At 42.2% G+C, this 21,485-nt stretch overlaps 1 protein-coding gene across 17 annotated transcripts in view; it reads left to right on the top strand.

Annotated features, from left to right (window-relative positions):
• Positions 1 to 21,485, top strand: part of ARPP21 (cAMP regulated phosphoprotein 21) — a 204,378-nt gene that overhangs the window by 49,035 nt on the left and 133,858 nt on the right. For 7 of the 17 annotated variants that reach the window (XM_074841839.1, XM_074841864.1, XM_074841856.1 and 4 more), the window contains exon 1: positions 11,170 to 13,137. The exons of 1 other annotated variant lie outside the window; for it this stretch is intronic. The gene's annotated coding sequence lies outside the window, so the exon portion shown is untranslated. Of the gene's footprint in view, positions 1 to 10,422; positions 11,126 to 11,169; positions 13,138 to 15,082; positions 15,162 to 21,485 lie in introns of those variants that run through there. 9 more of the 17 variants (XM_074841901.1, XM_074841885.1, XM_074841870.1 and 6 more) reach the window with 6 other exon arrangements.

The following is a 21,485-nucleotide window of genomic DNA, read 5'->3' as shown; positions in this document are numbered from 1 at the left end:
CACTCGTATTTATTTACACAGAGCAGTTATACAATATCTAAGGGCAAATGGTAAATCCCTGAATCACATGTTGATTAAAGCTGGAATAGCACAGAAGTTCCCAGTTTTTTTGAACGCTGAGCCAAGGAACTTTATTAGAATCAGAAAAGCAATGTTATTCTGAGACCTAGTCTCTTTCTGCATCTGTCTCTCTTTCCTCCATCTCTGCTATTTGTTAAATTTCTGCCAAGAGCCTGCCTGCCCTCTAAAGCCTGGCTTCTAGCTACAAATTTAAAGAAATTACAGAAATATTTTATACTTTTTGCTTCATAATGTACTCCTAATAACTTTTTGTAGGATACACAGCGTGCAAAACAACATTAAAGAGAATGGAAGGACTGATTTTCAATTCCTTCAAGTTTGGTTTTTTTTAAACTACAGAACATTCTCTGATATTAGGGAGCTTCATAATTCAGATAACTGAAATGCTGATGAGTAGCAGCCTTAACTGAAGATAGTAGGATGATCATGTAGTTTACTCTGTAGGCCTTGGATCAGGCCCTGAGAAAATTTTTTTTAAGTTGTTTGCTCTGGAGGACCACATAGTTGCCATACTCATCAAGAGGTGTTCAAAAGCAGACCAAAGTATCGTTATCATCTCTCAGAATTTTCACAAAGGTGAAGCTACACTGTATAGTCGTGTTATACTGAACTTCCAGGGAATTATTTAATATGCCTCTGGGGTTTTCTGTGACACTGGAAACTGTTTAGAAATTTAAAGCATACAGGATTAAAAAGAAAACAAACTGAATTTGAAAGAGAACAGGCTTTCCTTACAACAAAGCCGATTTGCTTACCCGTTCCAGAAGCAGATGAGCAGTAGAAGTTAATATAGAGGTAACACATAGGTAAATGGCTTTGGCAAATGAATCTTCATCTTTCTATGTGTCTTGTGCTTGGTTTAAGTAAATATGTCATTCATAGGTGGCTATCCATTGATTCAGTAATGACAGCAAGTGCTTTTGTCCCATTTGGGACTCTATCCCTATTTCAATAATGTATATATTTGCATAGATACTGGCTCCTGCTTTACTAACAGGGGAGAGGCATAAAAGGGAACTTTCCTTGGAATGGCAGGAAATACATTTTTTATATGAACAGGTTCCCTGTAATCTTAAGGTCAAGTTTACTAGCCAGCAAATGGGGTAAGAGTAGCCACACTTTTTAATTAACCCATTTTTTTTCCCCGTGGCTGTCAGTAAATCTACATTTGGCTGCGGGAATCCAATTTCTGTTGGCAGCACAGGCATTGAGACATGTACAGCTTGTGCAGACTGCAGCCTGTATCAGTGCTTAAATACTGAGCTCTGAATTTCATTGCCAGGTTGTTCAGTACCCCCACAATGTCTTTCAAAGTCTTCTAGGCTCTGGTTTATTGTATTACCTTTGTCAGTCTGAAGTGCAGTAATTTATATTTGTCACGACTGCCCTTCATCTGGTGTGGTGCAACCTTGGGCTTTTTTGTCTTGTCTTTTTTATCAGTGGAGGAGTCCGGTATTTTGAATAATTAAAACGACATAAATAGTTGATCTTGGTGATACAGAATACAACACTAAGATGTCTTATGTAAAAGCCATGTATTTTTACTTCTACTGTCTCATTTGCTTGAACTAGATTAAAAAATTGTTGTCATGAAAAATTAAAGATGATAATAATAGGCATTATTATCCTGTTTACTACATGCTGCTAATATAGAGAGATTTAGATTTCTCCTGAGGAATGGTTTGATGTATATTTGTTTTCAATTAAATTTGCATATGCCGCTTTAAAGAGAAAGATACTCTATTTATCTCTCTATTTGCTTTCACTGAGGAGGGAATAAAAGTTCCATACTTCTCTCCCTTTGCTGCATCACTGCAGGAGAGCCCTGTATTGTGCATCATAAAGAGATTGGGAAGCTGGGTAATTAATCATGAGCTTTTGTATAATAGAAAGTTTAAAATTCATTAGCTTTATATCAGAGTGAGTGTTATGAGGGAGAACATGTTGTGAATGAGAGGGAGAGCCTTATAATTACAGAAGTGTGTAAATAATAATGAAAGTCATTAGTGCCATTCAGTTTATAAGAATGTCATAATGTAATTGGAGCATTAAAGTGAAATTTGCGATGACAAACATTAACGATACAAAAGAGAGAAAATGTGGTTATCTTTAGTTTGACAGATAATGTCAGCTTTCTTGCAAGGCCCAGATGGTGCACAGGAAAATGTTATGAACAGTTTTATTTTAATATTTTTATGATGTGATATTTGGGAATACAATGTCACAAACACACAAGGAGGTTTGCATTTGTGAACCAATAGTGCCTTGCAGAGTACAGAGTCCAACGCCGAGTGACCGAAGCAATAGATAAGGAATGTCTTGTCATTGATGCAAGATTGTTGTTGCAATAAAGGTGAGGTGCAATGTAGCATGGTATTACGAGGCTGTTAAGTTTTCTGTCTGTCTCTCTCTCTGGATATGCACTTTGAATCTTTCTTTCCTTTAAAAAAAAAAAAAAAAACAAAAAAGACGAAGAGAGGGGGAGGGAGAAAAGGAAGAAAACGATTTAACAATTATGCAGGAAATTATATGATGCTAAAATTGTACCATGTTCTGTTCTTTCAATGAAGGGACTTTCTACAGTATTGCGCATTGCAAAGGCTATAATTTTAGGGCGTGAAAAAATGTAGATTCCAAACAAAGGAAAATTTAAATATGTCTAGGGGATAAGGTAAGGCGAAACAAAAAGAAGGCAGCTGGAGAAAATTTGGGAGAACTGCATTATTTTAAGGGCAATGACTGAGAAATAACTATGCTTAAGACTGCAAGACCTGAAAGGTCCAAGACCTCAAAGTGCTGGAAGCTTAAGTATTTGTCTTTGCGTTCTGTCCACAAAGTACAGCGCTGTGGGATTTCATACTGTCCCCATCACTTCGTGTTGAATGGACCTAATTTTTACAGAAGCAGTCATTCATTCTTTACTGTCTCTTTTCTGCAGCCAACACAGAAGTTGGTTCCAAAGTGTTCAAGAGAAACACTGCAAATTGCTAAATTGATGCTAATCAAACTCATATTCTGCTAAGAGTCTTAGGAAATGAACAGTGGTCCCAAATGAGTGAAAGTTGGGGAGGTGAGGGTGTGCTGGAAAGCAGTATGCTCTGCTCACAGGTGAGGGGCACGTGCTAAGGTTGTAACAGCAGTCAGACGGCGGAATAAAGAGCCCATTGGGCCAGTGCAATGTAGCATTCCCCACGCATTGTCAAATGATTACTTCAGTAGGATTTTAACCCATAGCTCCTTGAAAAACACCTAAGACTCCCCAGTTGCATGACAAAGGCCACATTTTTGCTAGTTTTATCACCACTGACAGAATTTGAGAGGGGTTTCGAATGACACATAGCACGAATTATTCTCTGCTTACTGTAGGGCTGCTGCTACTGTTGGGATCTTCGGGTAGGACGGCCCGAAGTAGAGTCACACTGACTATGCTAAATTATGGTTACGTCTATGCCTTTTTTGGTCATTTTTACTGAGCATAAACAAAACTAATGTGATGATACATAAGCTGTAAAAAGAGGCTGTCAGATACATTCCCTCCAGTAGTTTGTAAAGGGCTGGCTTTGTAAAGCATGATTTAGTGCAGGTTGGGGTCTTTGGTTTGGTTTGTTTTTTTCAGGTTGCTCCTGTTCTTTGGCACATCTGCACACTGTTTTGCACGTAAAGCACAATGTGGCCTTAAAGGGGGCAACTACTTCATCTCATGTGGATTGTGAGGGGAACCGATCTACCAGCAAATTATGGTATGCTTTTAACTCCCTCTATTGTGAAGGGTCTCCTCATCTCCTCTTAGCAGCATTCATGACTGATGTTTGTTGTTTGCTGCTTCTCTGACTGAACATGTTAATAAATCTGGGGGAAGGGGGCTAAGCACAGATGGTCACTATTTTACAGAATAAGAACTAGCCTTTCTTCTTTTTACCTTTAGTGCAATTCCAACTTTTATATCAATTTGTGTATAGATTACAGATTTTGAGAATTAGTCTGTGATCTGGCAGGTTCATCCCTGTTTATGTAAGAAGTAATTTTTGCAGACTTCTCTTTAATTATTCCCGGTACAACAGTGTTTAAGATGTGACTATCTACAATACTAGTGGCCACATCCTGAAGTCACTATACCATTTTTACCCTCTTTAGACTCAGGCAGTATCTCTGTTAACTTGAGTGGGTGTGACCTTAGCAAACATAAAGCCCAGCCTTCTTCTACAAGTAGACTTTGGATTGGGGATCCTAAAAGAGCAATAATTTCCAAGCCTCTTCATAGTGATGTACTGAACTCCATCACTTCGTGTTTATGGTCCTGAGTTAGCAACCCAGCCTTCCAGTTGCATCCACAGGAGTTCTGAGGTGGGAGCAGCTGCAGAGAAGTCAAGGCCAGTGCCGCTCTCTCTGGGAGGTTGCCAGTTGGCTTCCTCTATATTATAGTTCAAACGCAAGTCAGTATTTAGGCATTGTAGTCGGCAGGAAAGCTTGAAGTTCCGGGGTTAATATATGTCTGTGTTCTGCTCACTGGAGGTCAGTGCTGTGGCTTCCAGGCTAGTTTGAGCCTCAGAGCATACTGGAGGGAGGTAGGGTGAGCGGCAGGAAAGCAATGCATCCAGCTTACACACATGCTGCGGCCAGGATCCTTTCTAGAGATTCTGATGGGAGAAGTTAAACATTAGTCTTAAAAAATTTTAAAAGAAAACTGAAAAATGGTATCTGGCGGAAGAGTATCAACGTACTAGTGTAGTATAGAGTTATTTGTGATAAATACCTGCAACGTAGGTCTGGGCTTGATGTCAGTGGGAGCCTTCTCTTAAACTGTTACATTCAAAATATGCATTTCAGAGAAGACTAGATGTTATAGAAACAAAAGTTAAGAGGGCGACATGTTCAGGGAAATTTCCAAGGGAGAAGCTGGTAGTTGGTGCGTACTCTGGATTACAGGGGCTGATTAGCACAGCAAGTCTTCTTTTCTTCACCTCCGAATAATTTCCCAACTTCATTCTCCAGGTTTTCATATGGTATTCGATCTACACAGCGGCACGGCTTATTTAGCAGATGTTGCATTGGGTCGCATCTATGTGCCCTGACCGAAATAGAGAACAGAGATGTGCTGAGCATTACCAAGACCCAGATTCCTCACTACATGACATAAATAGCTGAACTGAAATACCTCACAGTCTGTATGATTGTTCTCTGCCTACTTATAGCTGGGACGATGGTCTTCTTTAAAATATACTGGTGGTGGTTTTGAGTGTTAAACCAAGCCTACAACTCCATAAGCATGCTTTACTGCTATTCTTAATATTGCTCTGGCATGATTTCTAGAAGGCAAATGGGGATTCCTCTTGAGATTACTTTTTTCTTTTTTCCCCTCTCTGTCATTTCCTGGATGCACTTGCTCACCCATGAAGTTCCCTAGTCCCCTGGCTTCCCTTCTGTGGGGACACCTTAAGGGCAGATGTAGGTCTAGTGATGGTTTAGCAGTGAGAGAGGCACCGTGTACTTTTGAAAGCCAGTATTACCCACGTTTAACCATCATAGCTGAAAATTGTCACCAAAGCTTGTCTGGTCTCTAGGTGTGCTGGGAGGAAAGCTGTGCTTTTGTACCTTCCTTTAGACAAAGGGCTGCAATAAAGACTTTCCTTTGGTAACATCTTGATGGGAAACTGGTTTGTGCTAGTGAAGTTGTTTGTGATTCTTATGGCTCCTATGCTGAGGACTGTAACTACCCTTCTGCAGATGCTGTGTTTGTCATATGTCTCCTTAGAGCCACTCATACTTGTGAGCCAAGCAGTTCCTGGGCTCTTAGGTGACCCCGAGCCGTTGGATTATTAAAGCTCATAAATCCTATTGAAAGACTCCAGAATTTCCTCAGCCTGATTTCTTCCCTACAGTACTCTAATATGTGTAGGTAGTGCACGTTCTCCACAATGAATCATAGATCTCAGGATAACCAACTTGCTCCATTCCCTGCCTGGGACTTCTCCCTCCTCCTCTTTTTCTCACCATTTCCTCTCTGGCCCATCCTAACACCACAGCTCACAACATTCTTGCTGATTCTCTCTTCTTACTGCTCTTTCTCTTAGTCACCACTGCTTGTTTTGTCTCTTTGCCCTAATGTGCACGCCACACATATATATTATAAAAAATACCATGATGCTAAGATCCTACATCAGAGATGGGCTTCTGTCCAGAGCAACTGAGAGCTGCCTGCTGTCTGAATTTCTCAACCTGTCATAGCTCTTTGAATGTTGTCTGCAACATGACTGAGTCATAAGGATACCAGGCTGAGGCATCTGTTGGACACCCTTTCTTGAGCTGCCAGCCACCCTTTTAGACCATGAAAGACTTCACTATCCCTCCAACACTGTGACCTGAAATTTCCCCAGTCCTCCTGCCTATAAGCGTAAATTAGGGAAAAGGCTACAACGGGAGAGACCATTTGCACCGATGCTAGCTGTCAAAGCTAGGGTTCAAATTCCTGCTCATCTTTTGAGAGTCACAGCTGAGCAGGAGCTACAGGTACTGGTCTTAGAGGGGATCAGACAACTTTTTTTTTTTTTTGTGGGGTGAGGAACTCCACACTGGAATATCCTTTTCAAGATACACAGATATGGCACATCAAACACTCTGGGATTTCTAAAAGAAACTAAGAGGGGATTTGAAATGTCAAACACAAAGAAATGATGCTTTGCTTTTAGTGAGAAAAAAATACCTTCCTCAACCCCTCTAGCAACAGATTATATTTTTAAAGGGTTGTTCATTGATCTTCCTCCAAAGCGTGTCTTAGATTTAGGCACCTGATCTTAATCCTAATGAGGTCCATTGCAAAATTCTCACTGACTTCAGTGGGAATGGCATAAAGCTTCATTTTTATATTAAACCTGAGCTACCAGTACAAGCTGTACGCAAATTGCTTGGTTCATTTTCCTTTACTTGTGATGATGTTGCTGGAATAAATATTTCAGCTCTTCCTGAGAAGTGTTTGAAACTAGAGCAATTTGGCTATATTTACATATTGTAAAGTGCCATTTTAAATAGAAGCGCAGTATTTTTAAGTCCATCTGCAAATTATGCATGATTAATTTGTTTGCAACACGTAGGACATAAAGATGGAAAAAAGTTTAAAAATAAAAAAACCAACTAAGACTGATGTCTTTTACAGAAGATTATGACAAAATACATCAACAGTTAGCTTATCATACTGTTGTGCCTCAATCTCAATCATGCCATAACTCCAAAACACAATAGACTTTATATGCTAGCTTTGTTTCACTGAAAAAAAATGACTAGGGGCAGAAGAAATGTGCAACCAGTCATACAAGCTTTTATTAATGTATTAAGTAACACTGCATGCCTTCTATTACAAGAAACTCTTGCGATTGCAGAACTGCATGAAGCTCTGCGTTTGGCCGACATCACATACTTCCAATCCGATGTCGGTTTTTAAGATCCCACTAAAGTTTTCTTAATTTCTAAGTGAAATTGAGATAATGTAGAAAGTGTGCCCGCAGCGAACAAGTAATACAATCTGTTGCCACACTTTGAAAATACCTTGAGCTGAGGCGTTTGGTGTTGTCTATTGGAATTTTGTGTACGTATAGCGCACGTATGCTTCACTGCTGTAGGGTGGTCCTACAGCACAAGGGCATTTTGCAAGACCAGAGTCCTAGAAAGCATGCGCCGAGGGTTAATTAAATGCTTTATTCAAGAAAGTATTTGGAGAAGTAGGTCTTGTGTCGTCTTTTTTTTTTTTTTTCCCCAGTTACCCTCAAAGTCTGGCTACGCAACAGACAGAAAAAGGTGTCGGAGGTCTAGAGATTTTATCAAATTCTGCCTCTGCTTAAACACACAGTTTCTGCTGACTTCCACGAGGCTTAAATGGACGGTTATCCCTGTGCATGTCAGCACAGGCAGCAGCAAACCATTGCCATGGTTCCCCACCTCTTAGATATTATGATTGCAGAATGATTGTGATTTTTCTTTCTGCTAAGAAAAGTCCTAAAGAGGGGATGTAGGATGCATGTTCTGTTAGATTCGTATCTGAGAAGGTCTGAGGTGACTTCTCAACAAAGGGAGGCAATTTCACCTCTTTGCACGTGCTGTGTTTGATGCTGCTCACCATCCTGAGCTGCAATACTAGCTTGCATGATAGTGGGGTGGTACTGGGTTTTTTTCCTGAGTATTTCCTTTGGTGTTGCTGTAGCTGACATCTTTTAGCCTTTGGTAACTTGCCCCAAGCAGAGTCCGCCACACAGGAGAGTGGAGTGAACTGTGAGGACTACAGCTTGGATGAATTTTTATCTACTTACGGATCTGACGTATAGCTTCGACGCTTCTCACTCTGAAGATACTCCAGTATCCCAATGGTGGGAGACACGCTGTGGACACGTGGCTGTTTTACATGTTCATTGTGTCTAATGACCGGGGTGAGGTTTTGAAACATTCAGTCCCCTCACCCCCTCTCCTCCGTGCAGGTGAGTTGCAGGCGGTCTAGTGAAGGCATGAGTGAGTACCGCTTTAACGTCCTGGTGCAGCCTGCATTCTCTCCCCTTAGCCGGGTACCCTGCTTGGGAGGGAGGAGGTGATGTGCAGCGGCCAGGTGAGGTCCTCTGCACTTCAGTGCATGTTCAAAATAGTTTTGATAACCATTTTGGAAAACCAGCTTTAGTTCACAGTGGAGACGGCTGAAAGAAACACTTCAGAAACAAAGAACTGATCCTTCCCCCCTCACCAGCTGCAGCACGCTGGTGACATTTACAGCCTTTCTGCCAGTCTTTTTTGCTTTCAGGTGCGACTTGTAGCACACAGTGTGGGGATATATTAAATAATGAAATTAAAAGTAAATGGAGCCACACGCAACCGTCCTAGGAGTAAGGCCCATCAGGAGGTGCATTAGCAGAACAGGTTTTGGCGTGCCTGGCTGAATGCCTCTGATCACTCGAGGCGTGCACCATGAGCCTGCTAATGCACACCCTGTTGTGGTTCATTGCTCGCTGTATTCTTCCAGTCTGATTCCAGTCAGCGGTCCCTGGTAAAAGCAGGTGTTTGCTTCTGAGGGGAAAGAGGGATTCCAGGGGTGCTGGGATAATACCTACTAAAGCACATGTTTCCCCCCCCCAGCCTTCTGTATATTTGTCTGTGCTTGCCTGGCACACGACTTCTTCTACATTCGTTAATTGTGGCAAACTGTCTTTTGTAACAAGGACTTTCTGAAAGCGCGTAATGAAGGGAGTGCATTTTTAACTGTACGTTTGAAAGAAGAATTGTCTGTCTGTGGGAGTTGGGTTACCCGTATTGCTGTAGACAGAAATGATCGCTATATTTCATAGGACCTTGCTGCTTTGTACTTATTGACTGTTTATTTTTCATCTATAGGATTACTAATTGCAGCTAGTACCAGACGCTTCTGTCTCCTTTCAGGTTATTGTAGTAGAGGGCATTGTACCAGATGCATGGTTATTCACAGAGCATGCATTTCCAGCAGCTGAATTGCTGGATCTGCTCTAAATGATCTATGGCAATTACATTTGGCGTTGTACAGCTATAATTTTACTGCATATTAATAGCCACCTAGCAAAGAGCTAAATGCCCTTTTCTCGGCTGGGTGCAGAATGAATGCCTGGATGTATTCAATCGGGTAAAACGAGGCTCGGTTTTGAAACGCAAAGCAGGGGTTTTATGGATTGGAACTGCGCATCCTGGCGATATGTCTGTTTCCCTCTGCCTTGATGGGGAGCAGTGAGGCTCCTGGAGAAGGACCGTCAAGCCAGATCCTAGATAGAGACACGCTGGGAAAGGGGGAGGGGAGGGGGAAGGGGATCATGCGCCCCATTTTAAGTGGCTCATCTGCTACCACCCAAAATCTGCTGCAGTCTTTTTTTTTTTTTTTTTCCCCTTTCAGCAGCTCGGCTGATCAGTGCGGATGCTGGCAGGTTTCACCAGTAAAAATAATAATTGAAACCACCCTCCCCAGACCTTCACTAAAGCTGTCCTCCGGAGTCAAGGGCCCATTTTCTTCCCTCTTTTTTTATGGGTTTTTTTTTTGGGGGGGGGGGGGGGGCGGGGGGGAGGGTTGGGGGCGATGGGGAGTGGGTGGGAGCAAATAACAAGGAACCGGAGGAGATTAACGAGCTTTCTGTCCTTATTAGCCCTGCTCGGGTGCTTTGTCTCTGCTCTTGGCTGGGGATGGGCTGGCGGGGAGGGGGGAGCATGTGGCTGGAGGGGCCGGCGCGCGGGACGCCACGCAGACGGGCGGGCGGACAGACGGACGGACGGACATCCACCCCCACGCCACACACGGACGGACACAGAGCCGGGCCGGGCCCGGCCGCGCCGTCAGCGGGCGGCGCGTCGGCGTGGGGTGGGGCAAGGCGGGAGGGGGCGGGTGGGGGCGTCGGTGGCGCGATGGCGGCGGCGGCTCCTCTGTGAGGCGGCCGTTGGCGCGGCCCAGGCAGCGCTGAGCCGGGGCGGCGGCGGCGCTGAGCGCTGGGCGCGGAGCCGGCGCGGAGCTGCCTGCGGTCCGGGGCGCGCCACGCCGCGTGGGCGGGGAGAGAGAGAGAGAGAGAGAGAGAGAGAAAGGGAGCGGGCGAGGCTGTGAGCGCGGCAGTGCGGGCCGGGAGCGCGGCGGAGAGAGCACGGGCGGAGAGAGGGAGCGGAGCGAGCGAGGCCGGGCACCGAGGGAGAGACACCCCGGGCGAGGACAGGCAGCGCCGCAGGCAGGGCAGGCGACGGCAGAACCCCCCCCCACCCTATCCCCCCCACCCACCCACCCACCCAGCCACCCCCCGGCGGAACCGGGCGACGCGAGCGGAGCGCGGAGAGAGGCGCGGCGAGGCGGCCCCGGGCGGGAGGCGGCCGCGGCCACCGCGCCCGGCCAGCACCGCGCCGCGGCGGAGGCGGAGGAAGAGACCATGTCTTTCAGGAAGACAGGCACTGTACTGTAACAGCAGCATACCTGCAGCAAAATAAACAAACCAGCCAACCAAAAATACCAACCAAACAAACAAATAACCCGAGCCACCAAGACGCTGGGGGGCAGATCCCGTTTGCAGGCAAGGTAAAAAAAAAAAAATGGAGAAAAAAAAAAGAAACAACAAAACCAAAAACCAAAACAGCCAAAGCAGCATCTGTAGACATTTGTGTGGCGTGATGTTCTTTGTTGTTGCGATTTTTTTTTTTCTTTTTTTCCTTCCAGCATGTGTCTTCTGTCATTTCGTTGGAGTCATTCGCCCCCCTCCCCTCCCTCCCCCCTCCCCGTGATCTTTTAATTTTTGAGGTCAGGGCGGCTTGAGCATGTGAAGCGGAGGGAGAGGGAAATAGGAGCTGTGCATGGAGCCGGGGCTTGCGGTTATTACGTGCGATGTGCAATTATTTATAGCAGCTGCAGGATTCCGACTCTAAGATGTGGTATTTACCAGAGGGGGAGGGAGGGGAGGGAAAAAAGGAAAAAGGGATATCATTCGTAGTCTAGTGGGGCAGGATGACATCGGTGCTGAAGCCAGAGCCTCGCACGGGATCTCGGAGCGGCGGGGTGGAGGCGGTGACGGCCAGGTACGGCGCGGAGGGCTGCGCCGCGGTCCGAGGGGCCGCCAGCCCCCGCGGAGGGCGGCGGCGCCTCCGCAAAGTTTCCGCCGGTGGTTGCCGGGGGCGCTTCGGCGGGAGCAGCGGCGGCCGGGGCCTCCGCCGGGTCGGAACGCGGCGGTGGGGCGGCCGGAGCTGGGTCTGCGGGTACCGGCGGTGCCCTCGCCTCGGAGCCGGTGTCCGGAGAGCGGGCTGAGGCTGGGGAGGGGAGCTGCGGGAGGAGGGCGACCTCCTCCCAGCGGTCGTTTTGGCTAAAATGTATCCAACTGTAAAAAAAAAAAAAAAAAAAAAAACCAACAAAAAACCCAAAACAACAAAAAACCCCACCAACTTTTACTCGCTGATTTGTGAACAGCATCGAGGGATGCGCTTTAAAACAGCCGTGCTTTGCTGGAGGGAAAGCCTGGGCTGGTGTGACCGGCATTGTTCTGAAGGGTGGTAACTGCTCTACTTGGTGCTTCCTCAGCATCTTTTCCTTTTGCATGCAGTGAAGGAGGATCACAGCCCAGGAGTTGCAGTCGTATCGTTAGGTATCCTAGCGGTCTGATTTCATAGAAAAAACAGTTAATGGTACTCCGCTGAGCGTAATTCTGCCTACTTGTGTGTGCGTTTCAAAGATACCGCTTGTAGATCTAACTAAGGCGTGCTCATCTAGTGCAGCCATTGCGCAGTCTTGTTTAATTGTTGGGGTTTTTTTGGTGGTTGGGGTGTTTTTTGTTTTCTTGTTTGGGTGTTGGGTTTGTTGGGTTTTTTCGGGGGTTTTTTTGGTTTGGGTTTTTTTTTTTTTTTTTGCATTCATTTACCGTTTCAGCCAGCGGGGGGAACACACTCACATTTCGGGTGCATTTTTCCGTGCTAGGTGTGTCTCTGCGCCTCCGCTCTCCCTCCCGTCTTTGCGCTTCCAGGTGTGTGCGGTTTTGCTTAAATTCACCCCGCTGCCGTGTGACATTGCTGTAAATGTGCCGAGAGGGGAAACAAAGGCATTAAAGAGCAGCACAAGTGTTTGTTGATCACCTGTTTGACTTGTCTACCATTGCGCTGAGCTAGATGCATGCCCGGTGTGCATTCTTCTAAATGGCATTTGTAAATTTTAGGCAAGTACAAAGCGATTGAAGCTGAGGGTGATGGGGAGGGGAAAAAAAAAAAAAATACTGTAAACTGACCTGCAACTTTTCAGTCGCATAACTTAACTGCACGCTGATTTTTGTTTTAGCAGTCTTCGTCACGGATCGAGGCAAGTTTGTGTGCACAATTAGGCTTGCAAATTGCTAATCTCGCACTGACTTTGCCTCTCAGTTCCCAGCTGGGCATGGTTACCTTGAGAGCTGTGGTATCAGCACTGTCAGAGCATGCTCCGGTGGGGAGATCGGGTGTGTTCTATTTTTAATACTATTTAATGAAGATGCTTCTCACTCTGCAATATACGAAGCATAATGGAAGAGCAGAGCGGTGATTGGTTATGGATACTGGAAAAGGAAAAATGCAAAGGTAAAAACGGAAATCCCTCAAATATTTCTATTACATTAATGAAAGAAAATGCAGCTGTGCAGAAAGGTGATCTATTAGCTGGTTTTAAGTCGAACTGTTTCGTAGTGTCTAAGATGTTTTTTTTAAAAAAATCTTTTAAAAAGTTGTGTGAAACAAACTGTAGATAGGAAATGATTTTGTGCTGTTGATAAATCTGATTGTATGTGGGTATGGTTAAGTCGAAGAAGAATTTTAATATTTTTTTATGTTGAAATGTCTTACAGTGGAGTAGCGCTAAGGACCATCTTAAAAATAATTTTTTTTTTTTGTGCTAACCAGTTTTAATGATGAACTACTTATGTTCTTATCGGTAGCCTCCTGAAGCAGGAGTTTTGAGTTTTTATTCCTTGCAGTTAAAAGTTAATTCAGTTGATATTAAAAATCATTGTTGCCTGTAATGCTTGCAGAATGCAAGCAGCTGTAAACCTCTTGCAATATATATGTAAAGGAAAATACCTATAGATAACTACAGTGTACGCCATCATGCAAGATGCATGTAGGTACTTCTGAAAAACTGCTTTGTTTAGTTCCGTGTATCTGTAGTCAGAAATCAGCTATTCGCAACAATCCATGTGCTCAGAATCATATAGAGAAACTTGCCTTCATTAAAGATGTCTTCTATAAAACAAATGTATTTTCTCTCTATTGCCTACAGTTTTATAGGATGGTGGTCTAAGAAATGGCTGAGTACCCCTCCTGCAAAACCTTTTTTCAGGCAATGACTTCTTTCTGCTATGTGTTAGTCCTTTTGACTGCCCCAGGGCTAAGTGTGCAAGGGAGGGTTGCTCAGACAAGTGTTGCGCTGCATCTCACCCATGAAGGAGAAATTACATAAGGATGTTAGAGGAAACGTAATAAGATTTTTAGCACAGGTGCGATGTTAGATCTCAGAGAGAGAACAACAGTCACTTTGAAACTTTATCATCTTGGAGTAAAACTGTGGGCAAAATCATGTTTTCCTGATGGTGCTGCTTTTCCTGTGGGCTTTACTGGGGATACTTGCATGATTACAGTGAACTGGACTTGGCCTGATAAATCGATGTTATTAAGAAGAATTTCTGGGAGTACATAAAAGAAACCTAAGAAGTTTTAAAGTCCACTGTGCTCTTGGCTTCCTCCCAGGTTATGATTTTAACAACTAACTTTAAACTTAAAATGAAGGGGGGGTGGGGGGGTGAAGTGCACTGATTGTAGGATGGCTTACTTACAGTCCGTCTCTTCCTCCTGTAGGCATCGCTCTCACTACAATCGATGGGAGCTTTAAATTTGGAAGTGCGTCCAGGGTTTGGTTCAATGGTTTTATCAGTACTAAAGACAGACACAGGGACAAATCTTCAGCAGCTGTAAATTGATGTAGTTCCATTGGTTTTAAGAACAGTATAGATTTACACCAGCTGATGATACGCCCTTCTGCTTGTAACATACAGGATCTGTAACTTGCATTGAGTGGTATTATCAATTTTGATGGTATTAGTTTCAGAGTAGGAAAATGATTTTGGCAGATTGGCAAATCCTTGTTTGTAGAGGCTAACCACAAATGAGTGACTCGATCCAGTGAGTGCTCCCAGCTCAATTTATTTGCTCAGTTGTAAAGAGAATTTGTAACTTACGTGATTATTTAAAGGAAATGCTATTTGTGTTAAGTAATCTATTTTCAAAAATATCATTAAAGATTGGCTAGCTGAGAAGTAATGTAACTACCGTGCAATAAACTTGCAAAATCCTCTTGTCCCCTGCTCATTCATTTATTAGACTTGAAGCTCTGTATTAATGTTCTCAGCAGGTAGTAAGTCAAGCAAATGGGTCACTTTTTCTTCTAGAAGATTGAAACATTCATCAAACAAGTAATACATGGCAAGGACTCTGTACGTTCCAGTGGAGAGCACTTGGTTCTGAAGACTTAAAAGTGTATGAACATCTTTGTATCTGTGTGGTAACATGCATTTCTAGGGCGCGTTCTGTTTTGATGACAAACTCCAATCCAGGTAAGTAGGATTTTCCCCATTTTAAGGCTGGGTAAATTGAATTGCAGATAAATTATGCAAACCATGTGAGGTCACACATCTAGTTTTCGACAGTCATCAAATGAGACCTATTCCAGTCTTAGTCTTATGCGGTTCACCCCTGGATGATAAGGCTCCCTGACTAATTGCTGGGGTTTGTTTTGTTTTCTAATTTTTCCACTTCATATATAAAATGGTGGCTTTCAGAATGTGTAGATGTAAATAAATTATAATGATTACAAATATTTCATTTTTACATAATTTAATGATAAGCCCTTCTAGGAAGGAAATGTCTTCAGAACAAGTGCAAGGAATGACTCATGTCTGGTCTTTTTTTTTTTTTTTTTAAATATATATTAAACATGCCTATAAATTCAGCTAGACATACTGGTTACTGTTCGTGGATAGAATGTGTTTTTTCTTGGGTTCTTGTTTAAGAGATTTAAACCCAAATCAGAGTAACAGCCACTAGGGTTTGCATGAGTATGCCAGTGTGCATGCACACACAGTTTATTAGAAAAATAAAAAAGACATTACACTATAAAACTACAATACTTTCTGTTTTAATTAAGACTCATTTTTTGATAAATAGCATCTATCTACTTGGCAAGTAAGTCCTCATTTGTCAGTGAAGGTCCAAACTGCTTAGTTATAGGACTTAAGAGCTAAACTGCTCATCGTTTTCCTGGATGTTTGAAGTAACTCCAGTTTTAGACTCCACATTATCTCATGTGGTGGTTTGACAGTAGGTAAACTTGATGATGCATTGCCAATGACCCTATGTAAGAGGGCTCCCTATATAGAGGTCTCATGTTTTTCCTTAGCTTATCTTCATTTTTATAAAGTACACAATCTATATTAATACTTAATGTATTGCATATGCAATCCAAAGTTATGAATTGCATTAATTCCAGGGGAAGAGTATTGGAACTCTGTGTCACCTTTAGGGAAAAAGCCCCGAGTAAACATTTCCTTAATGTCCTACTGCAGTTGCCTTCTTTCAGGTGTTAATAATGTTGCCAATATTTACTACTGCTTCCTTTTTCACTGTTGTGGTTTCCAGGCTTTCAGGTAATCCATCATCAGTACAGTTCTTTATGGTTCTTTGGAAAAAAGAGTTGAGGGAAAGGTCTCCTTTCGTTCACATGTATCGGTTTTTTAATCCTATGGTGAGATCTTTAAACCATGTTAGATCATTCCAGGTTCCTAAATAAGTAATAAACTGGTATATGAAAAGGTTACATCACTTTTTTTTTTTTTTTTTTCCCCCCCCTCTCACACCTAAATTCCCTATTACTGAGAGGAAGAAGCAGACTAAATATGGAGAGGAATACAGAGAAACAAGAAATAAACAAAATAACATTTTACAGGAGTGAGTTCATAAGAGCTATTTAGATGAAGTAATTGCTACTGTGATAAACATGGTGAAAAATACTAAATACGAGACAGCCCACAGGTTTTTCTGTTAATGTTGAAGAAGCTATGAAGTGTGAGAGAGTGATAATGTCATACAGCATGACTTAGCTGAAATGCAGAAGGCGTAGTTAGGCAGTGACAGCTGGGAATTTGAAATTTATGATTTGGATATCCAATGACTTTCTGAAGCAGGGAGTTTAGAGTATTTTCTAGTCACTGGCAATATATGGAGGCAGTAACCACGTAAGACTGTTCTCAGGGCAGACATGTTCACATAGCATATGTTGAAGCATGTAAGGTGAGAAGTGCATTTTTGTAAGTGAAAGAAAATGTTGTTCATGGAGAAACTGGGACACTTTTATGCTTCTTTCTCCAAATCAGATGCCTGCTCTTGACCTTTCCAGGCCAAGAGTCACAGTTAACAAGAAGAGTACCATGAGAAAGCAAAAAATCCTATGAAAAGTATTCTTGTAATTTAATGCTTTCTAGTATATGTCTCATTTAGTCTTAGGCAATACTATGATTTATTTATGAGCTGTTTATACAGTGCCTGTGTTAAAATTATAGAAGCTTAGCAACATCTTCCAACTGATAAAACGGTCTTTTTCCTAAATTGGATGCCTTCAAGGTTTTGAGTCAAAGGAAAGCTTGAATGGTCAGCAAGATGGTGTTAAAAAGTAATCAACAATTAAAGAAATCCAAACAAAACTCTTTGCACCCTTTCCCCCCCACTGGTAAATACTCTGGTTTTTATTTCTCAAAGTTTTTTTTCTTCTGTTTGCAATCTATACCAAAACATAAAAATCAAATATATATGCATCAACTACTTTCAGGCTTGTGTTTCATCCCAATTTTTATGGCCACACAGCAGTGATTTTTACTGGAATCATAAAATCATCAGAGCCAGTTTTATGTTCTAGGAATTGAATTCTGTCATCAAAAGTATGCCTGAACACCTAATAATTTTGTCATTAATTAATCCTGTTGCAGTATTTGTATTTTTATTGCTTCAGGAGTTGAAGTCTCCCTGTGCCTTCAATACAGACAACGTTTTGTAAATTTTCATGATATCATTAAATATGAGAGTCAGGTTGTGGTGCTTTTCTTCACAGTGAGTACATGCATCTTGGTTTTGGTGACTTGCAGAGCTTCTCATGGTGTAATGCTTTATTTACTCTGAAGAAAACTATCACAATTTGTTCCCGAGTAAAGAGGGATAGCAAGGTTTTTCATCTGAGTGAAGCTAGTGCAGATAAACTGCCATGATTAGAAGCATGTTATAAATACAACTAAATTTTTTTATAGTTAAATGCTCCATGCTAATTAATGTTGAATTCAATGGGAAGTTTTACTGGGTAGTGGACTTTGGTGCTGATGCTCTCATGTGAAATAAGTACTATATGATGCACTTCTGGAGGCTATGCCTACTTTGTGCCTATTGGGTGTTTGTGCCGTTGAACTTAATTTGAAATGCTTTTCCTTCGGTTGCACAAAAGGAAATAGTACATTGCAGTGATTCAAACTGAACTTCGAGGTTTTTCCATTTTCAAGTGACTGTTCCGTTTCTAAATACATTGCCATTGGCATAACATTTAGAATAGTTTGAATGAGCTTGCTTAATGTATTATAAAGTATTTGTCATGGAGTCAGAAATGTTTATGGTGTCATAAAAGCTTTAGGAGAAACACATCAAATAAATCGGTCCACTCTAAAGGCTCACTACAGATTTTAATGTAAGCCCGGGAAATGTCTGATAGCTTTATAATTTGTGTACTTTATAAGCCATGAAATCTGAAGTGAGGAGGTCTGACTGTCATGCTTCTGGTTTTTGTTCCGTTAAGAAAAATTCAGAGCTTTCTTCTACCAACCAAAAAAAAGGAAGATTGTGAACACAGATCTAAAAGGAAAGCATAATGACTAACTTACGGCCTCTTAAAGTGCCATGTTTCATAACACATACTACCGTGAGGAAAATGATAATGAAACCATCTTTGATTCGGGTATGATTTTTGGGGAAGCTTTAATTCATAGAAAACAAGTCTAACTAAATTGGAAAATGCATTGTGTTTACCAGCTTTGTGTATCTCAATATGCTTTTCCACTATGGTATAGCAATCTGTTCTGCATCTGAGCAGCAAAATGGAGTGGTCTCTAGTGACAAGGACTGTGGCAAGCAGCATAAGAATCCTGTTAGATACTGAAGACAATGAGTTATTACTGATGGGTAATGTAACTTCTGTTTAATTTGTGTACTGATGAAAATGATGGAACTTGAAAGTCCTTGAATGACCCGCTTCTTGAAGTAACAATCTCAAATTCAAGGACTGAGATAAGGGAGTGGTGGGGTAAGGGGCGTAATGGAGGATTAGTGGCAGTAGTACTGCTTGTAATGTGAAATCAGGTTATGGGGCATCAGAAGTAGGAGGACAGCAAAGGCAAGAAGGACTTTCAGGAGATATTCCCTGAAGATAAGTAACTGGGGTTTTGAACCACCCAGAGAAAATATATAGATGTGTAGTCTCTCTTCAGTATAATTTGTTTTCTGATTTTAAATAAATAAATAAACAAATCCTTATGAACACGATGTGATCCCTGTCGTTGCGTGGAGGATCAGGACAAAGTGACTACTCCTCTGCAATTGCATTTGATCTCCTCAAATCTGAGGTTACAGGAATTGTAAATGACCTACAGCTTCTGAATTTTGCTGTTGCGGAATTGCTCCTCTCTGCCACCTACCTGGCAGAAGAGAAGGGAAGAAACAATATTGTTGCCAAGGTCTGAGGGCAGCTACACGGCAGCACGCGCTAGCATGATACTTGTTAGCCTGGCTTAATGTCGGTGCACGAAGCCGGTGGGCGAGTCTTGGGGAGGCATGCAAGGTTGTGGGCTCTGTAGTATGTAGCCGGTTCTTCTATGAGAATAAATTGGTTTCTGTCCTTAGCTCTTGCCTCGGCATGCCGGTAACCTCATAAATTAGGTATTTACTGAAATAGCATAACATGTCCTGTGACTACATAAATTCACACCTTTCTGTAAAGGGCTTTATATTAATGGAGAAGGATCGGTAGAAAAGAGCAGATTGAGACACAAATCTTGATGCAGCATTTTGGTTGCCTGTGGTTATGCTACCGGTAGCCATATAGCCCTATTTGTGGGGCTGTGGTTTCTGCAGCACCCTGTCCACTCATTCTTTCGTCGTGATCATTTCCGCAATGCGGGAGGAAGATGCGGCAAGCACCTACCTCTTTCAAAGCCCACATATTTCTTTGATGTGTTTGTTACTCCTCAGGGTTTTTTTTCAGGAAGGGGAACAGAGAACATAATTTGTACTCATGAAGGCTAATTATAATTTTTCCTCTACAGATCACTTCTTAGAGAGCTGTATGTTCAAAGAACTGCTGCTAACTCTTTTCTACATTACAGTTATGTTCAGTGTCCAGGCAATGAAAGTCAAAATGTAGATTCTTTTGGCACCTATTTCTGTTTGTGTTTATTTAATAACATACACTGGTGTCATGTCTTTATTATGTTGTCAGGTACTTCAAAGCCATCTGTAACATAACTGCATCAGTATAAGAGCGTGTCAGAAAACAAGACAGTAAAATATTGGCGCTTCTTAACAAAACATTTTATTTATTAAACAGCACAATTTCAATATGTGGAAAAATTAAATCAGTTCTGATTACTTCAGTAGTTTGAGAACAACTGCAGTAATACCTGAGTTTTTGACTTCCCTAAAAAATGACAGCAGACTGAGCAATTCAGTTGTGTATTATGAGAGAATTCTATGGCATGGGAATGCATTTGCTAGATTTGCATTGACTGGAGCATAACAAAGGAGGAGCATAAGTGACCCAAGTACTTCTGATGCACAGGTGAATGTTCCCCGGCATTGTGTCATTTATTACCTATGCTTGATAGTTGGAATGAGGCTGGCAGATGATGGTGTAACATACCAGTGCTGCTCAGAACCTCAGCGGTGCATGTACAAGCAATTTCAGTGTCTAGTCACTGACGGACAGACGATTTTAGTAAAAGGAATTCAGAGACTCCATTTCTGACTTCTGATGGTTTATTTTGGGGCCAGTAACTTGATGTGCTGTTGTTATTAAGCATTGTAAAATTGGAAAATAGAGATAATTTCAAGTAGCCTTACAACCTCAGCAGAGAAAATAAAAAATATGGAGGAGAGCTAATGTTGTATTCTTCTGGCAACAGCAGAGTGTGTGAAGGAAAGCACACTGAAGTTAGAAGACTTACTCCATCCTCAGGTGTAACACACAAACAAAGGATCTTCCTTAAAACTGGTCTGTAGCCCTGATTTAAAGGTTGCTGAAAGTGCAGGGGGTTAAATATTAGAGGAATTCACTGCAGTCCTAATATAAACTCTTTTGTTGTTTCTTCATGTACGTATTTCAAGCAGTGTCTAGCATTTATGTCTCTGCCTTTTTCCTGGCTGTTTCCACGCATGCATCAATAGTCTCTGTTCTGCTCCTTACATCATCTGACCATTCTTTGTACCGGGCCTTCGCTTTTGTAAGTTGTGCCCCTTGTGTGAACTTCCTGTTGTTAAACTGCCTCTTCTGATTTTTCTTGGGTTTTCATCATTTGCTCACGTTTCCCAGCTTTTTTTTTCTTGTCTCTGTCAGTTGCATGGCCCTGTTTGAAATGGCTGAAAACTTTGATTAATTCATCCTGTAGTGCTGCACTCTTAAAAATTTTGTAGATATTTGGACAGTCAGTTTATAATAAAACATGTTACATAAAGCACACTATCATTACGCAAAATATGCCAGTTCCCAGATCTCTTGGACTTTGTTTTGGTATCTCTTAAGGAGGGAGTACCAAAACAGCTCTAATTGCGTCCGTGAAACAAAAAGTTTTGTGGTG

This window comes from Strix aluco, chromosome 1, assembly GCF_031877795.1.
Source record: "Strix aluco isolate bStrAlu1 chromosome 1, bStrAlu1.hap1, whole genome shotgun sequence".
In the NCBI taxonomy this organism is placed as follows: domain Eukaryota; kingdom Metazoa; phylum Chordata; class Aves; order Strigiformes; family Strigidae; genus Strix; species Strix aluco.
The sequence above is the reverse complement of the archived record's forward strand: the minus strand, read 5'-3'. Positions and strand labels throughout refer to the sequence as shown.